The sequence below is a fragment of the Macaca thibetana genome, chromosome 5, assembly GCF_024542745.1.
Source record: "Macaca thibetana thibetana isolate TM-01 chromosome 5, ASM2454274v1, whole genome shotgun sequence".
NCBI lineage: Eukaryota > Metazoa > Chordata > Mammalia > Primates > Cercopithecidae > Macaca > Macaca thibetana.
Window position 1 is genome coordinate 66,532,911 of NC_065582.1, and position 19,772 is coordinate 66,552,682.

Consider the following 19,772-nt stretch of genomic DNA (forward strand, 5'->3'; position numbering starts at 1 on the left):
AGGACCATGGAACTCTCCTTCAAATACTCTTCCCAACACCTTACCATTATATCACTAAAGCCCCATTTACTGCAGTTCATTTTATCCTGTATATCATGTCTGGCTATCAAAGAAAGATTACAAGGCCTACTAAGAGGGAAATACCACAGTTTGAAGAAATTGAGTACACATCAAAACCAAAGTCAAATGTGGCAGAAGCACTAGAAGTATCAGACCAGCAATTTTTTTAAAAACTATGATTAACATGTTAAGGATTCTAATGGACAAAGTAGACAACAAGTAAGAAACGATGAGTAATGTAAGCAGAGAGATGGAAATTCTAAGCGAGAATCAAAAAGAAATGCTATCAAAAAGAAATGCTAGAGATTAAAAGCACTGTAACAGAAATACAGATTACATCTGATGGGCTCATTAGTCAACTGGAAACAGCTGAGGAAAGAATCGCTGCACTTAAGGATATGTATATACAAACTTCCAAAACTGAAATGCAAGGATAAAGAAAGCTTTATAAAAACAAAATGGATAAAGAAAGCTTTATAAAAACAAAATACTGGACTAGATTTAAAAAACAATAATAAAACCACACAGAGAACAGAACTAATATTTGAAGAAATATTCACTGAGAATTTCCCCAGATTAATGTCAGATACACATCCAGGAGGCCCAGGGAACACCGAGCAGAATAAATGTAAAAACAAACAAACAAACAAAAAAAGCTACACATAGGCAGAAAATCAAAGATTTTTCAAAAACCTTTAAGAAGTCACATGTCAAGGGGTGGGGACCACCTTACTTAAAGAGCAAGAATTACATTAACTTCTCCTCAGAAACCATGTGAGCAAAAAGAAAGTGAAATGAAATATTTAAATTATTGAGAGAAAAAACCCACCAATGTATAATTTTATATCCTGCAAAAACATCCTTCAAAAGTGAAGGAGAAAAATTTTTTCAAATAAAAGTAAGGAATTTGTTGCCAGTAGACGTGCCTTGCAAGAAATGTTTAAAGTTCTTCAGAAAGAAGAAAACTAATATAGGTCAGAAATTTTGATCTATATAAAGAAAGAGAAAGAAGAAATGAAGTTAAAAACTTTAATTTTTCCTACTTTTAACTGATCTAACAAAAGTTTGTTCAAAACAAGAACAACAACGTATTTGATACCTATAGTTTGTGGACAAGTGAAATGAATGACAAAAATGATACAAGGGACATGGGAAGGATAACTTAGGAATATTTTGTTATTATAAGGTACTTGCACTACCTGTGAAGTGAACAGGGCTATTTGAAAGTAGAAATATATTGCAAAACTTAGGGTTAACAACTGAAAAACAAACAAAAAAACCCAAAAACCTTTACAGTCTAAGAAAAGAGATAAAATAACATAAAATGCTCAATTAAAGCCATGAAAGAGAAGAAAAAGAAATGGGAATGAAGAACAAGGGCAACTAATAGAAAACAGTAACAAATATGGTAGATATTAATCCAACCATATCAATAATCACTTTACACATCAATGGCCTAAATGCACCAATTAAAGAACAGAGATTGAATGAATAAAAAAAAGAGACCTAACTATATATTGTTTACAAGAAACCCACTTTACCATAAAAAACAAATATAGTTTAAAAATAAAAGAATGAAGAGAGACGTACAATGCTAACACTAAACCAAAGAAAGCTGGATTGGCTATATTGATTCCAGACACAGCAGACTTCAGGCATGCAAAATTCTCAGAGACCAAAAGGGGTATTATATAATGATAAAGGGGTAAACTGTCTAAGAAGACAGAACAATCCTTAACGTGTATTCATCTAATAACAAATCAGCAAAACATGTGAGGCAAAAACTAATAGAACTACAAGGAGAAGCAGATGAATACGCTATTATAGCTGAAAACTTCAACATCCCTTTATTAGAAATAGATCCAACAGGCAAAAAAAAAAAAAAAAAAAAAATTAGTAAGAACATAGTTGAACTAAATAGCAATTCAACTGGATATAACTTATATCTATAAACAGCCAACACATTCTTCATAAACTCAGAACATTCACTAAGACAGACCACATTCTTGTCCATACAACACACATGAACAAATTTAAAAGAAATCATAGAATGTCTGCTTTCAGACCAAAATAGAATTAAACTAAAAGTTAACAGCAAACAGCTAAAAAACAAAAATTCCAAAATACTTAAAGACTGAACAACACACTTGTAATACATAGGACAAAAAAGAAACTTCAAGAGAAATTTTTAAAAATTTTTAGGCCAGGTGCAGTAGCTCACGCCTGTAATCTCAGAACTTTGGGAGGCCAAGGTGGGAGGATTTCTTGAAGCCAGGAGTTCGAGACCTGCTTTAGCAAAAGAGTGAGACCCCATCTCCATAAAAAATAAAATAAATGCAGCTGAGCATGGTGATGCATGTAGCTAGTTGGGAGGCTGAGACAGGAGGATCACTCGAGCCAGGGAGGTTGAGGCTTTAGTGAGCTGTGATTGCACAACTACACTGTGTGTGGACAACAGAGTAAGACCCTGTCTGTCTCTCTTTCTCTCTCTCTCTCTCTAAATATATATATACACACACACACACACACACACACGCACACATTGATACATACACTATTTAGTTTTATAGATCTATATCTATAAATATATAGAAAAAGAAATAGAACTTATCAAAGTTCTATTGTCTATAAATATATAGATAAAGAAAATAGAACTTATCAAAATTTATCGATGCAGAGAAAGCAGTACTTAAAGCAAAACTTACAGTATTGAATGTATATATTAGAGAAGAAGATCTAAAATCAATACTAAGCTTCCACCTTAAGCAACCAGAAGAGCAAACTAAAATAAGCAGAATGAAAGAAATAATAAAAATTTGAGCAGAAATCAATGAAATCTAAAATAGGAAGTAAAAAGAGAAAAAAACAATGAAACTAAAAGTTGGATCTTTCAGAGAATCAATAAAATCAATAAGCCTCTATCCAGGCTATCTAAGAAAAAAAGAGAAAAGACATAAATTCCTAATATCAGATATGACAGAGGACACATCACTACAGATCTTATACATACTAAAAGGATAATTGTAAAAAACGAAGACATCCTATGCCCCAAAATTTGATAACCTAGATGAAACGAATAAATTCCTTTAAAAAATTCAATCTGCCAAAACCCACACAAGAATAGACAAATTGAATAGGCCTGTGTCTGTTAAAGAAATTAAATAAATAATTAATAACCTTTCAAAACAGAAAGCACAAAACCCAGATAGTTTCCTGGTGAATTCAACCAAACATTTAAGGACAAAGTTATACCAGCTCTCTAATCTCTTTTAGAAAACAGAAGCAGAGGGAATACTTCCTAACTCATTCTATGAAGCCACAATTAGACAAATACCAAAACCAAACAAAGATATCACAAAAAAAGAAAACTACACACAAATATTGCCCATAAGCATAGATGCAACAATCCTCAACAAAATCTTACCAAATCAAATCCAGCAACATGTAAAAATAATTATGAGGTGGGAGGATTACATTAGCCCAGGAGTTCAAGAATGCAGTGAGCTATGATTGTGCCAGTACACTCCAGCTTGGGCGACAGACTGAGACCCTGTCTCTTAAAAAAAAAATACAAACAAAAAAAGAATAATTATATGCCATAACCAAGTGGGATTTATTCCAGGTACACAAGGCTAGTTTAACATTTGAAAATATTACATTACAATTGATGTTACAACTGATGTAACATTACATCCATTAATTTAATCCATCACATCAACAGACTGAGGAAAAAAAAATCTCATAATTATATAAATAGATGAAGAAAATATTTGACACAAAATTCAATACCCATTATTGGTTTAAAAAAAAAAAAAAAAAAAAACCTCTCGGCAAACTAGGAATAGAGCTGAATTTCCTCAATTTGATAAGGAACAGCTACAAAAAACCTACAGCTAACATCATACTTAATGGTGAGAAATTAGAAGCTTTCCTGCTATGATTAAGAACAAGACAAGGATTAAAAAGTGTTTCAAATTAAAAACACACTATTTAAAAACCACATTATCGTTTACATTAGCACCACAAAAAACTGAGTTATAACTCTAACAAAATTTGTACAAAATCTGTATGAGAAAAAATACAAACACTAATGAAAGAAAAATGGGGAAAATCTAAATAAGTGAAGAGATATTCCACACTCATGGAAAGATTCAACACTGTTAAGATGTCAATTCTTTTCAACTTGATCCATAGATTCAGTGCAATCCCAACCAAAATCCCAACAAATTATTGTGTGAATATTGACAAACCCATTATAAAGTTTATACTGAAAGCCAAAAGATCCAGAATAGCTAATTCAATATTGAAGGAAAAGAACAAAGTTGCAGGACTGACAGTATCCAAATTCAAGACTACCTATAAAGCGACAGTAATCAAAACAGTGTGGTACTGGCAAAAAAAAAAAAAAGAGAGAGAGACAAAGTGATCAACAGAACAGAACAGAGAGCCTAGAAATAGACCCACATAAATACGGCTGGCTGATCTTTGGCATAGTAGCAAAGGCAATACAAGGGAGCAAAGATGGTCCTTTTAACAAATGATGCTGGAACAAGTGTACATCCGTATGCAAAAAAAATGAATCTAGACACACCCCTTACACTTATTCCAAAAACTGACTCGGAGTGGATTACAGACCTACAGGTAAAACATAAACTATAAAACACCTAGAAGACAGCATAAGAGAAAACCAAGATGACCTTGGGTATGGAAATGACTATTTAGGTACAATGGCAATGACATCCTCCACAAATAAAACAACTGATAAACTGGTCATTATTAAAACAAAAACCTTGTGCTCTGTAAAAGACAACATCAAGAAAACGAGAAGGCAAGCCACAGACTGGGAGAAAATATCTGTGAAAGACATCTGATAAAGACTGTTATCCAAAACATACAAGTAATTCTTAAAACTCGACAAGCAAACAAGCAGATTAAAAAATGGGCCAAAAACTGAACAAACACTTCACCAAAGAAAATAGGCAAACAACAAGCATATGAAAAGATGGTCAACATCATATATCATTAGGGAATGGCAAATACAAACAGTAAAATACCATTACGCATCCATTAGAATGGCCCAAATCAGGAAATTTGCCAGCACCAAAGGCTGATGAAGCTGTGGAGCAACAGAAACTTTCATTCACTGCTGATGGGAATACAAAACGGTACAACCACTCTGGAAGATAGTTTGGAAGTTCCAAAAATAAACTCTCAGAAAACTAAAAATACTCTTACCATAGGTTCCAGCAATTGCATTCCGGAATATTTATCAAAAGGAATAGAAAACTTATGTCCACACAAAAACTTGCACACAGATGTTCCTAGAAGCTTTATTCACAGTTTTCATAACTTGGAAGCAACCAAGATGTCCTTCAATAGGTGAATGGGTGAACTGTGGTAGGTCCGGACAACGGAATATTATTCTGTGCTAAAAGGAAATCAGCTACCAAGTTATGAGAAGGCATGGAGGAATATTAAATGCATACTACTACATGAAAGAATCCAATCTGGAAAAACTACATATTGCATTACTCCAACTATAGGAACACTGCATAGGAATGTATAGGACATTCCAAGAGACAAACTACGTAGACATAAAAGGATCAGTTGCCAGGTGTTAGGGAGGAGGCAGAGATGAATAGGGATGGCACAAAGGATTTTTAATGCAGTGGAACTATTCTGTACTACAGTATAATGGCGGATACATGTTATTACACATTCATCCAAACCCCACAAAATATACAACATCAAGAGTTAACCCTAATGTTTACTACGGACTTTGGGTGAAAATATTGTGTCAATGTAGGTTTATAGATTATAACAAATGTTATCACTGTCCCACAGGATGTTAATAGTTGGGGAGGCTGTGTGTTTCTGGAGACAGAATATATAAGAGAACTATGTACTTTCCACTCAATGTTGGTGTGAACCTAAAACTACTCTTAAAGAAAACTCTATTTAGAAATAAATAAATAAATTTAAGAGTATTATTGATGTCAGTCGATTAGAAAAATGTTGGAGCAATCCAGGATGGATAGTTAGCTGTCTGAATCAAAATCATGGCAAAAGAGACAAAAGTGGATATATGTGAGAAATATTAAGGAAATACAATCAATAGGGCTAATAAACTAATGTCTCCATGGAGTCACTGGATGGAAAAAACTTTAACTGTAAACATGGTGGGTTGTCCTGTGGGACAACTGGAGATTTAGATATTTAGATTTAGAAAGAGGTATAAAATGTAAATACAAATTGTACCAGTCCTTGTCATAAAGGTGGTACCTGGAGAATGGAAATAGATCACCTAGAAAAAGTATAGCATGAGAAGAAAGGTAAACGTATAATGAACAGAATGTTAATACCAGTATTTTAGGTACAGGAAGTGGTAGAGGAATTAGCAAAGGAGACGGGGTGTGCAATAGTCAGCTGGGGCTGCCAGAGCAAAATAACATAAATCGAGTGGTTATAAACAACAGAAATTATTTTCTCACATTCAGGTGGATGGAAGTCCAAGGTCAGCATGGCAGAATGGGCAAGTTCTAGCGAGAGCTCTCTTATTGGCTTGCAGGTGGCTGCCTTCTCGCTGTGTCCTCAGATGGCACAGACTGAGTGAAAACACAAACTCAAGAGAGAGCGCTAGCTCTCTGCTATCTCCTGTTATAAAGGCACTAATCCCATCATGTGGGAACTACCCTTATGACTTCATCTAATCCTAATTACCTCCCAAAGGCTTCATCTCTAAATACCATCACATTGGGGGTTATGGCTTTAATATATGAATTTTAGGGATACCAGAGAAGAGGGAAGGAAAACAAGGAATAAAGGGGATAGTGTTTCAAGAAAGTTGGAGTTGGCCAGGTGCGGTGGCTCATGCCTGTAATCCCAGCACTTTGGGAGGCCGAGGCAGGTGGCTCACAAAGTCAGGAGATTGAGACCATCCTGGCTAAGATGGTAAAACCTCATCTCTACTAAAAATATAAAAAATTAGCTGGGTGTGGTGGCATGCGCCTATAGTCCCAGTTACTCATGAGGCTGAAGCAGGAGAATTGCTTGAACCCGGGAAGTCGAGGCTGCAGTAAGCCGAGACCTCGCCACTGCATTCCAGCCTGGGCAAGAAGACTAAAACTGCATCTCAAAAAAAAAAAAAAAAAAAAAAAAAAAAAAAAAAAAGCTGGAGTTAACTGTGTCAAATGTTTCTGAGTCAAGTAAAGAAATAAAAAATAACAACTGGATTTATCAATAGGAGGGTTATACTCCTAGCACTGGTGAGGGTTACACATCAACAAAAAAAAATGTTAACCTGACTACACTACTAGATAATACTGACTACACCATTAGAAACCAAAAATTCTTCTAGTTTTTGTGCCCTACCTACAGGAGTTCATGTAACATAACTAAATAGCTCCAAAGGAATGGCCTACTTTCATCAAAAGACAAAATCCTGGGACATGCCACATCTAATTTATGCATGCTATTGCTTGCTTTCCCTTCTAACAGGAGCTACATCCAAATAATGTAAGATCCTATCCTTAATTATATATATCCTCTCTTTTTCTTCCAGTGAATTACTAAGATGGCCAAGTGTCTTACTGGAAAGTGTGAATGTATTACTTGAGCTTACCAAGAAGTAAAAAAGTAGCTAAGTAAGTTTTATCTCATGTTAGGCAAAGATCATTGTGGCATGGCAGGAGGAAGACTGGAAGAAAAATAAGGGGGATAAATTCATTAGAATGTATAACAATTCATTCAATTCAATTTATTCATTCAACAAACACTAGCTGGCAGGCACTATTTTAGGAAATAGAAATTGGAAGATTAAAGAAGGCTGTCCCTATTCCCTCAAGGAGTGTTGCATAAAGAGAACCCCTCATTCCTAACACCATTCCCCTCATAAAAACAGTAATAAACAACATGACAACTTCTTGAATAATGCAAAATAGAAGAAAATCAGAGCACAAAGGAGGACACTGGACAGTTCAAAAAGTCCCTAAGTGAAGGTAATCCTTACACTAAACAAAGAACTGGTCGGAGGTAGCTGTTAGAAGACTGGTACTACAAGGGCTTTAATGTCTCATCTCTAAGTTTTTCAGCTATCCTGAAACAAAGGTTCAGAAACCCTGCTGTGCTTTAGAAGCACCCATGAATCTTTTAAAAAACAGATGCTAGGATAACAACCAAACCCACTGAGTCAATCTCTGTGCGTCCTAGGAATCCAAAGGTACTTTTTGGTAGCCATCTCCATTCTAGATTGAAGTTGGAGACTACTGAACATTACCTGACATGACCTTGCATGTTACAGACACTTATAAATATTTATTGATAACCTGACTTGGGTCTTATGATGTGACCATTTATTTTAAAATTAGTTCTTCTACTAAGCCTATGTAAATCCATGCTGTTTACCTCTATACGATTCCAGACAAAAGTCTCCGTTCCAAACATTGATTAGCTATTATTAATGCACAAAAGTAATGTTTTTAGGTGCACATTCAAAAGCAGCAAAATCAGTGTTTTGTACTACTGGGTATATGATTTCACAAACACTGCTAATACTACACACCTCATATGCACAATCTTTCATTCCTTGACATTCATTAAGGTTGAACTACAACTTCAGCAGAACAGGCTGATCTTGTGCTGTCTCTGCCTTCCAACAGTCAAAACAGATTTCTCTTATTTGAAACTTTTTGGTGGTTTAACAAACAAATGTTCAATGTCAGATATACAAAAGATAATGTGCTAGATGAAGAAAAGCATTAAATCAGGTGCACACAGAGAAAAAATCAGGAACAATCTAGCAGAAAAGACATGACAATTGTCACCCAATGCCCATTCAAGTGCCTTAACTAGAATGATCCCTGCTTTTAAATGAATCGTCCAATCCACTTCTGTTCCCCTCTCCCATGCTACTTTGTCATTAATATAATCTATATAAGATATGATTTTCTCTTACAAATAATGTGTGTTTTGGGAGACAATTCTCCATGGGTCTTTCACATTTCTTCAGTCTTATGAGCAAGGCACGAACTGGGGTGATGGAAATGTTCTGGAATTAGTGGTGATGGCTGCATAATATTGTAAACGTACTGAAGTACCACTGAATTGTACACTTAAAACGGTGAATAACAAAAACAAGAAATAATGTCTCCCTCCAGAGCAAAGAGCAGGTTTGGTTAGAGCTTCGGAAGCTACACAATTTATCTACCTCCCTCAGGGGCAAAGGGCAAGCAACCTTACTTCCCAATATAAAAGATCTGAGTTAACCAAGAGTGGGATTCCTCTCCTGTAATGCAACCTACCAGATGTGCGGATATCCATATGGCCCATATGCATCACCTCTTTTGGATGCAGTGTAAAGGAGGAACTGATACAAACATACAGATATTCTTGCTGCTTACTGTGCTGTGAATAATGAACTCATTTGTTTCTGACCTGTGAGCCTCATGGTTTCTGCCAGTATCCATGAAATGGTGGAAGGCTACTTGTTAGCCTTGAAGTATAACAAAATCTCAGATCTTTCACAGTTCTTGACTTAGATATCATGCAGGTAACAGAGCCAGTAAGTGGTTTTAAGACGGAAAAAAAGGGGCCGGGCATGGTGGCTCACGCCTGTAATCCCAGCACTTTGGGAGGCCAAGGCGGGCAGATCACAAGGTCAGGAGATTGAGACCATCCTGGCCAATATGGTGAAACCTCATCTCTACTAAAAATACAAAGAAATAGCTGGGTGTGGTGGCATACGCCTGTAGTCCCAGCTACTCAGGAGGCTGAGGCAAGAGAATGGTGTGAACTCGGGAGGCGGAGCTTGCAGTGAGTCAAGATCACGCCACTGCACTCGAGCCTGGGCAGCAAAGCGAGACTCTGTCCCAAAAAAAAAAAAAGAAAAAAAATTTCATTTACACACACACATACCCCCCCCCCCACACACACACACAGCACAGGGTTTGAGTTTCCCCAAAATGATCTTGGGTAGAATAACTACTGCACCAGAAAAAAACAAGTATAAGTCTGTGGTACTTCTGAAACATCTAGATGGAAGTATTTTAAAGATAGATAGGCCTGAGTTCAGTAGATAATAGATAGTACTCAGTAGATATGCCTGAGTTCAAAATAAGGCTAAAGACAATGTTGCAGTTATCTTTATTTCTACATTGATTTCTTTTGGGGGTCAAAAGCAAAAATTATCCTTTAAGAGGGGAAAAAAATCCCTAACCCAAGATATAAAATGTCACTGAATATATATTGACTGGTACTCTCTTCTATGTTTACTTGTTTATCACCCCCCACCCAAAAAAAAGGCTAAGAGACTGACTCACTCCATCTCTAAAAATATATATATATATAAATAAAGGCAATCTAAATGTATATAAATTTTCATCATATAATTAAAAAATAATTTTGTATCTTAAACCCTAGGATTAATGTTGTAAACATAAATTACTGTACACATTAACAGATAACCAAGTTAAAAGAATATCATATCTAACCTTTATTATAAGCAGTTTTTACATGAGAACTCATCAGAAAATAAGGAAAAACTAAAACCATATAACTGTTTTTCATTTTGAATTTGTTTTAAATCACAGGTAAGAAAAAAACCGTTCATGCAGCCATTTTAATCTGAGATCGGGTCTCACTGTCGCTCAGACTGGAGTGTAGTGGTGCCATCTTGGCTCACTGCAGCCTCAAACACTTGGGCTCAAGTGATCTTGCCTCAGCCTCCCAAGTAGCTGGAACTATAGGTGTGCACTACCATGCCTGGCTAATTTTAAAAAATTTTTTATAGAGATGGGAGTCTCACATTGCTCAGGCTGGTCTGGAACTCCTGGGCTCATGAGATCCTCCCACTTTTGCCTCCCAAAGTGCTGAGATTATAGGCATGAACCACTGCACCCAGTTCAGGGAGCTTTCTTTGTTGTTGCTGTTGTTGTTGTTTGTTTTTTGAGATGGAGTTTTGCCCTTGTTGCCCAGGCTGGAGTGCAATGGCACGATCTCAGATCACTGCAACCTCTGCCTCCCGCGTTCAATTGATTCTCCTGCCTAAGCCTCCCCAGTAGCTTGGATTACAGGCATGTGCCACCACGCCCAGCTAATTTTGTATTTTTAGTAGAGATGGGGTTTCTCCATGTTGGTCAGGCTGGTCTCGAACTTCCAACCGATGATCCACCTGCCTCAGCCTCCTTAAGTGCTAGGATTACAGGCGTGAGCCACAGTGGCCGGCCAGTTCAGGAAGCTTTCTAATGGCATTTTTTAAGTGCTGACAGCTCATTGACACACTATCCCATTCTATTAACATGTACTCATCTAAAGTTACTTTAAGAATGGGTAAATCAGCACTCTGCGAGGTCAAAGCAGGTGGATCACTTGAGGTCAGGAGTTTGAGACCAGGTTCAGCAAAATGGTGAAACCCTGCCTCTACTAAAAAATACAAAAATTAGCCAGGTATGGTGGCGGGCGCCTGCAATCCCAGCTACGTGAGAGGCTGAGGCAGGAGAATCGCTTGAACCTGGGAGGCGAAGGTTGCAGTGAGCCAAGATTGGGTAAATCATTTCACAAACAGAAACATTACCAATATCCTAATTGCTTTAGACGCTCAACTCAACACAAGGCATTAAGTAAGCTACAGTAAAAACAGTGACTATAAAGAGATAAAACAGGACAGGCGCAGTGGCTCATGCCTGTAATCCCAGAACTTTGGGAGGCCGAGGGAGGCGGATCACAAAGTCAGGAGTTCGAGACCTGCCTGACCAACATGGTGAAACCCCATCTCTACTAAAAAAAAAAAAATACAAAAATTAGTTGGGTATGGTGGCATGTGCCTGTAATCCCAGCTACTCAGGAGGCTGAGGCAGGAGAATGGCTTGAACCTGGGAGGCAGAGGTTGCAGTGAACCAAGATGTCGCCACTGCACTCCATCCAGCCTGGGTGACAGAGCAAGACACCATCCCACCCCCCCCCAAAAAGACATGGAACAATTGAGAAGAGCCCAAAATACCATGTATTCAACAAAAGGATAGACATCTCTATTCATCCCATTCCTCAAAACCCTACATTCTATAAATGAAAGAAGAAATTTTTTGAAAAAGGCTTCCTAGAGTATCATTCAGCTTTAATCCCATCTCCCTTTTAATTTTCTCTTAAGAAGAGGAGAGATCCTAGTGAATTACAATCTGTGAAACAAGTTGAAATACAATCTGGCAACAGATAGCGCTAATATAGTAAAAACAAAAATTCACATGAACTACAGTAAAATTTTTAAAAATTTCACCAGGGACTTGGAATCCATAAGAAAACCATCAAAGGGAAATCCTAAACCTAAAAACTATAATAAATAAAATGAAGAACTCAAAAGATAGGCTTAATGGGAGATTAGTGAAAACAGAACAGAGGATTCTTAAAATGGAAGAATGGTTACTAGAAAGCATCCAAATGAATACACAAAATGAAAAAAAAAAGAATGGAAACAGAATAGAGTGCAAAAGACATATGGAACCCAGTGGAAAGGCCTTAAAAAATGTATAATTGGAGTCCCTTATGAGAGAAGGGAATAAAAAGCCATATCTTAAAAAATACTACCTGAGGCTGGGCGCGGTGGCTCATGCCTGTAATCCCAGCACTTTGGAAGGCCAAGATGGGTGGATCAGCTGAGGTCAGCAGTTCAAGACTACCCTGGCCAACATGCCGCAACTCCATCTCTATTAAAAAATACGAGAATGAGCCAGGCGTGGTGGTGGGTGCCTGTAATCCCAGCCACTCAGGAGGCAGAGGCAGGGTGAATTGCTTGAACCTGAGAGGCGGAGGCTGTAGTAAGCCAAGTTCGTGCCACTACACTCCAGCCTGGGCAACAGAGCGAGACTCTGCCAAAAAAAAAAAACTACCTGAGAATGTCCCAAAACTATTGAAAGAAATCAAAGGGATCAAGAATGGACTCAAAACTCTGAAATGCTGAAGGCAATAAAATTACTGCTAACTAAAGATAACAGTCTGAGACCACCATTTACATTTAAGATTTATTCCAAAAGTTATCTATGCAAAATAACTTCTGCAATCAGTGACTAAGAGTAAAACAGGTACAAACACGGCATTTCTGAGTCCTAATTATGAATTATCCTAGAAACAAAAACTGTAGATGTTATGGTACTACTTGTTTGCATACACACTTGTAAATGTTCACTGATTAAAAATGTCAACAATACATCTAAATGTTTTAGATACTGTTTTGGTTTTCCTTTCTTTAGTTGACCTGACAAATCCAATGTGAACTTCTTTCAAAATAAATTACTAAGATTAAGAAACCTATATACTTGAGAGTTAGTTTTCTTTGACAAAGAAGTAGTAATGAGCAGAACCACCTGAGAGAAAATGAGTTTGGACAGGAAGCAACATATAAAAGAAGATTCTTTCTAAAAATATTCTCCCTTTCCATGGCAAAGTTTGGGAGGAGTACGAATTACATTTTCACCACATAAATACCTTGAAGATGATAACATTATTCTAGTTCCTTGATATTTTGTAAGAATAAAAAACAGGAGAGACAAATTTATATTTTTAAGAATTCTAAGCATGTATACAAATACTTAAACAAGTTATAATTCATGAAGAATAAAATTATTTTAAAACACCATTTTTGTCAATACTATTTCAAAAAGTAAAAATCTATAATAAAAATACAGCTTAAAAGTTATGAAAAAACTAAAACGTTTTAACATCATTTCCTTAAGAGAAAGAAGAAAGAAAAGGAGATAGGCAGGAGAATGTAACCATATTTTTTTTCAGTTTAAAAAAAAGAATAGGGGCCGGGCGCGGTGGCTCAAGCCTGTAATCCCAGCACTTTGGGAGGCCGAGACGGGCGGATCACGAGGTCAGGAGATCGAGACCATCCTGGCTAACACGGTGAAACCCCGTCTCTACTAAAAAATACAAAAAACTAGCCGGGTATGGTGGCGGGCGCCTGTAGTCCCAACTACTCGGGAGGCTGAGGCAGGAGAATGGCGTGAACCCGGGAGGCGGAGCTTGCAGTGAGCTGAGATCCGGCCATTGCACTCCAGCCTGGGCGGCAGAGCGAGACTCCGTCTCAAAAAAAAAAAAAAAAAAAAAAAAAAAAAAAAAAAAAAAAAAGAATAGGAATTCATGTTTTAAACATCTTAAAAAGCTTGACATACAGCCTGGTAACAATAATTAATTATAATGTATTACATATTTGAAAATGCTAAGACAGTAGATTTTAAAAGTTCTCATCACACACAGAGTGTCAAATATGTGAGGTGATAGATATGTCAATTAGCTTTATGTTATCATTTTACATGTATACATATAGCAAAACATCACATTGTACACACAATTTTTGTCAATTAAAAAAATGTGAACACAAACATTGCATATAACTCCAAATAAAACATGTTAATATTATGGTAATAAATTTACCTACAGAATACAATCTCTATCCCTAGGAAAGAAGTTGGTTCTTCCATAAACAAATACATTTTGAATAAATCATTTCCAATATCATGAAACTTTTGAACTAAAGAAATGCATGTTAGACTGGACTTCTTGAAAAACAGCTCTAGAGAAAAGCAAAATTATATTGTGTGCACATACTGCATTTTCCCATAATGTTTAAAATTATGGTAAATTACGGATGTTTAAAATTCCAGCTATGTTACACAGCTGACAATTACATTTTGACAAATATTTAAGAGAGTCTAACAACATCAAGGATTTCTTAAGGTTTCTTGCTCACTTTTTTGGACTGTTTTAAAAATAATCTCCTCAAAAGTTATCTGATTCCCATAATCAAAATTAAACCTCCTTGTTTCTGATAAACCATTTTTTTGCAGCATTAATAAAGCTCAGTATATAATTCTGTTTACACCAGGAAGTTTACCTGTGCCTCATTTCTAGGCAGTTCTGGCCGGGCGCGGTGGCTGCCTGTAATCCCAGCACTTTGGGAGGCCGAGGCGGGCGGATCAAGGTCAGGAGTCATAGTTGTCTCTACTAAAAATACAAAAAATTAGCCGGGCGCGGTGGCGGGCGCCTGTAGTCCCAGCTATTCTGGCAGGAGAATGGCCCACAGAGTGCTAGTGCAAGAGGGAACTCCGTCTCAAAAAAAAAAAAAAAAAAAAAAAAAAAAAAAAAAAAAAAAAAAAAAAAAAAAAAAAAAGAAAATGCAGAATTAGTGCTGTGAGGGGAAATTAAGTAATTATGAAGATTACCTATTGTTCATCAAATACCTACTTCCCAGTCACTGTATTAATAAGAGGTGACACATGTTTAAGTTGCTCTGTGTCATGCCTTACAGGTATTAGTTCATTAATCCCAATAATAGTGCTATAAGGTAAATACTGCTGTGAGGGCCATTAAAAAACTGAGATAGAAAGGTTGAATGGCTTAAGATTCCACAACTAGCAAATAAAAGAGTTGGGATTTAAACCCATATTTACTTGGTTCCAGAGCCTATACTCATTCCATCAGAAATACGGTTTTAAAATTTTGTAAGCCAAATACGCCAATGTGCCAGAGTAAAGCTGAAATATCTACTATAGCCATCTTTTAATCAGTACTCTAGAAGAAAAATAAAAGCTCATATTTATTACAGTTGAAAGGAAGCTGTACTGAAGAAATATTTAACAATGAAGAAATATGTTGAAAAATATGAAAGCAAAACCCATTTGATACATGTCCAAAATCAATAATGTCTTGAGTAATCTAGCTTATCACCTACATGATAAACTAGATATCAGATTATGATCAACATTCAGCAGGAACCTATTTTAGATTAATAAGATATCCTATAAAGGCAGAAAGACACACAAGTTACCTTTGTCAGCTATTATAGAGATGTAAAAGCTGCATGCACTCTATGTAACTGCAGATTTGTATAAACTGTTAACAGGGAGTGACATAAAAGCATGTATTTTTCCATTTTGCCATGATTTCCCAGTAAAAATTCCACACTAACACAGACAATATTCATTACATTTGTATAGTTTTGATTCAAACACAGGATAAAAGAAACAAGTGATTCTTTTTTTGGGGGGGGACGGAGTTTCGCTCTTGTTGTCCAGGCTGGAGTGTAAGGGCGCAATGTCGGCTCACTGCAACCTCCGCCTCCTGGGTTCAAGTGATTCTCCTGCCTCAGCCTCCTGAGTAGCTAGGATTACAGGCGCCTGCCACCATGCCTGGCTAATTTTATATTTTTAGTAGAGATGGGGTTTCTCCATGTTGGTCAGGCTGGTCTTGAATTCCCAATCTTAGGTGATCCACCTGCCTTGGCCTCCCAAAGTGCTGGGATTACAGGCGTGAGCTACCGCTGCCAGCCCGACAAACAAGTGATTCTTAAACTCACAGTTCAATTTACCACTGGCCAAAAGACATTTTTTGAAAAGAATTTTTTCCCAATCCTGAACCTGCATACACTGATATCATGAACATAATCCAACACAAGAAATAATAAGGAAAATTAATATATGTCAATTCAAACTTATTTTCTGACAGCAAACTATCTAGAAATTTAAGCAGATTAAATGCTTTTAAACGTGCCATTTTCCTAATATCACAGATCTAGAAATAGTAAAGTAAAAAATAAGAATCTATAATAATCATAATAAACAATAACCCAAAGAAAACCAATAAACCTTCACTGACTAGTACTCATTGGGAAGGCTGCTTTGAATTTGGGAAAGGACTTTGATATTTAACATGCTTGGGTTCAAACGGCAACTTTTCACCTTGTTTGTTGTCTGTGAGCCTCAGTTTTCTCAGTCAAAACATGCAAAGTATCATACTTGCCTGGTGACTGTGACTGAATATTTGTCTCTTCCCAAAATGCCTATGTTGAAATCTAACCCCCAAAGTGATGGTATCTGAAGGTGGATCTCTGGGAGGTCATTAGGTCATGAAGGTGGAGACCTCATGTATGGAATTAGTACTCTTGTAAGAAAGTCCCCAGACTGCTCCTTTGCCCCTTTCCCCATGTAAGGACACAGTAAGAAGATGGCATTCTATAAAGAAGGAAGCAGCCCTCACCAGATATCAAATGTGACAGCACCTTGATCTTGTAGTTCACAACCTCCAGAACTGTCACAAACTTTTTGTTTCTAAGCCACTCAGACTAAACTATGCTGTTATAACAGCCCAAGGGGACTAAGACACTTCCTCAAAATTAAATAAAACATATAAAGGATCTAGCATAGTACTTAGCACAAAGAAAACATCAATAGATAGCAGTTTGGGGCATTATAATAATAATAATTATAAAAATTAATTAAATATTAATTTTCAGTCATCGTAGTGTCAGTACTGTAATTGCATAATGAAGATACCTTTTAAATCTTTTAAAGTTGTAAATTAAACTAACAGGGGTGTGACACATAAATATTTGCTGAAATAAAGCAAGAATGTGATGTCTGGTAGAAGATTTTCAGAAGCTTCAAACAGCACAGGTCAACAGATGCATCCAGATTAACAGTCAGTTCCTTACTTAGCCTTACTTACAATATGGTTCAAAGTATCAAACTTCGTTAAATTTTGCCATGAAAACCACCGAGCAAATACTAAGATCAGAACTGCTCCTCTGAAATACTTCATAACTATGAGGCATGCCCAGAACAGTCAGCCTTTAATACACTCCTAATAGAGATTTTGTTACTATATTACTAGGAGATTGTTAAGACATTGGTAATTAGAGTACTTCAAATTTTAGTCTTAACTGTTTTAGTTGTTCAAATGTAGTAATTGCTTAGCTTCTCAAATTCCTCAAGTAATTATTTATTTCACATAACTAAAATTTCCAGATAAGAATATGTTTATACTTTTCAGATATTTTTATAATTAAAAAAAATTTTTAAGTAAATCCTTCTAAAATAGACAAAATATTATTAACAACATACTGTAAGATTCTGTGCTCTGATGCAGAAATGCTTGACTCAGGAAATAGGCCAATAAAAAGAAAATCCATATTTCTTTGGTTTATTGAATCTATATCAAAAGTTCTCTTCATCTGTTTTTTTTCTACCTACCCTCTTTCTTTGTGTATTCCCAGTCAACTCAGCTTTTGTTTGGTAAGAGGGTGCCACAGGATTCTATACAGCATTTGTTCTTGATAATACAGGATCATTATTTATGTGCTCTAAGTATGGTTGTAGAAACACAGGATTTGGAACCTACTGACTTAGGTGCTTGCTTATGCAAAAAAAAAAGACTGTTAAATTACCCTACAATAAAATAAGAGTGACTGAATGGCCTTTTGTGCAGAGACTAACATGGAGACCTTTCTACAAATTAATTAATATACCATGGATGGCAGCAATCTTTTTCAAAATGTGTTCTCACTGGCCTAAAATGTATGATGCTCACCACTGCTGCTATCCTTTGTTGGCCTTTAATTACTGCTGCTAACAGCTACATTAAAAAGAATATCTATCTATCAGTTCTGTATACTTGGCGCACTGCCAAAGTTTTGTGAGTCAAACTCACTTTTAAATTTAGTGTGTTCACAAACTATTAAATATTTTTAACATGGCTTAGCACTTCATTAATTCTTTTTGGAGTTCTTTGAGAGGTGAATTATTCCAAAGCTTACCAATGATTTCTTACCATGAAGATGATGATGCTTCTATGAATATTAATGCAGGAGAAAAAATTCTGTAAGAGTCTCAGTTTAAATTTAAAAGTCTCAAATTTTAAAAGAAAATTTGTTCATATATGGTACTAAGTCGAACTCTGAATAACCAGCAGAGTGATCATAATCTCTAGTTTCTCTGAGTTTCTATTCCCTTATTCAAAAAACTACCTGTGTGCATCTTTGCCAGGTGCTGTAGTGGACATCTGAGGTAAGAGGATGAAGACACTTTCATTTCCATGAAGATTTCATTCTTGTTGGCAGGTAGGAATGAGGGAGCAAATTTAAATAATATATACACAGGTCCTTTTGAGTTTTAAAATTGTGATTCTATGCTGTCATTATGTAGCATCTATGTGCAGCTACTTAATTCATTACTTTTAATAAATATTCATATTTAGAAATGTGTAATTGACACCTCCAATCAGGTACTTCTAAATAAAAGGCAGTGAAACTCAAACTTTTCCAATTTGCTATTTGTTGTAGGAGGAAACAGTGGCTGTAATTAATGCTGAAGATTAGGTGATGATAATTCTTTGCATTCCTATTACCCATACTGTCTTTGTTCTTTATTTCCACAGATCATTGAAAGCTGGCTGGAGAAAAGCATAGTGAAAATGTTTTATGAACTGAGAAATATTCTTGGCTGACTTTCAAAGCTTCAGTAGGAAACAAAATCCATAAAACTGACATCCTAGGAAATCAAAAACAACTCTATGAAAAAGTTTAAATACAAATGTTTAATCACTAACATAATGAAATGATTTCATAAAACTTTATTATCTGCTAGACATAGGCAACACAGTAGGGGAAAATGTTCAGCTAATATATAAGCCAAACATTCCCAAAGCATTAACTCTCTTTTCCCTTCAAAAGTCAAGCCCCCTTTCCAAATTATTCCTATTCAAAAGACATATAGGACCACAGATCAAAAGAATATTATGGTATCTTAAAACTGGGGTAGGCAAACTATAGGCACAGACCAAATCTGACCAACCGTTTTCTCATTTGATTACATATTTTCCATGGCTGCTTTTGCACTACAGCAACAGAGATGAATAGTGGTAACAGAGACTATATGGCCCAAAAACCT

The 19,772-nt window shown here is 36.2% G+C and overlaps 1 protein-coding gene and 1 long non-coding RNA gene across 6 annotated transcripts in view; one reads left to right on the top strand and one right to left on the bottom strand.

The window, feature by feature from the left end:
• LOC126954987 (uncharacterized) overlaps window positions 1-19,348 on the top strand; it is a 40,730-nt gene extending 21,382 nt beyond the window's left edge. The window contains exons 4-5 of the long non-coding RNA XR_007725776.1: window positions 18,870-18,943; window positions 19,261-19,348. This is a non-coding gene — a long non-coding RNA (uncharacterized LOC126954987). The remainder of the gene's footprint in view (window positions 1-18,869; window positions 18,944-19,260) is intronic.
• Window positions 1-19,772, bottom strand: part of SPATA5 (spermatogenesis associated 5) — a 410,493-nt gene that overhangs the window by 262,813 nt on the left and 127,908 nt on the right. The gene's annotated exons all lie outside the window — the stretch shown is intronic.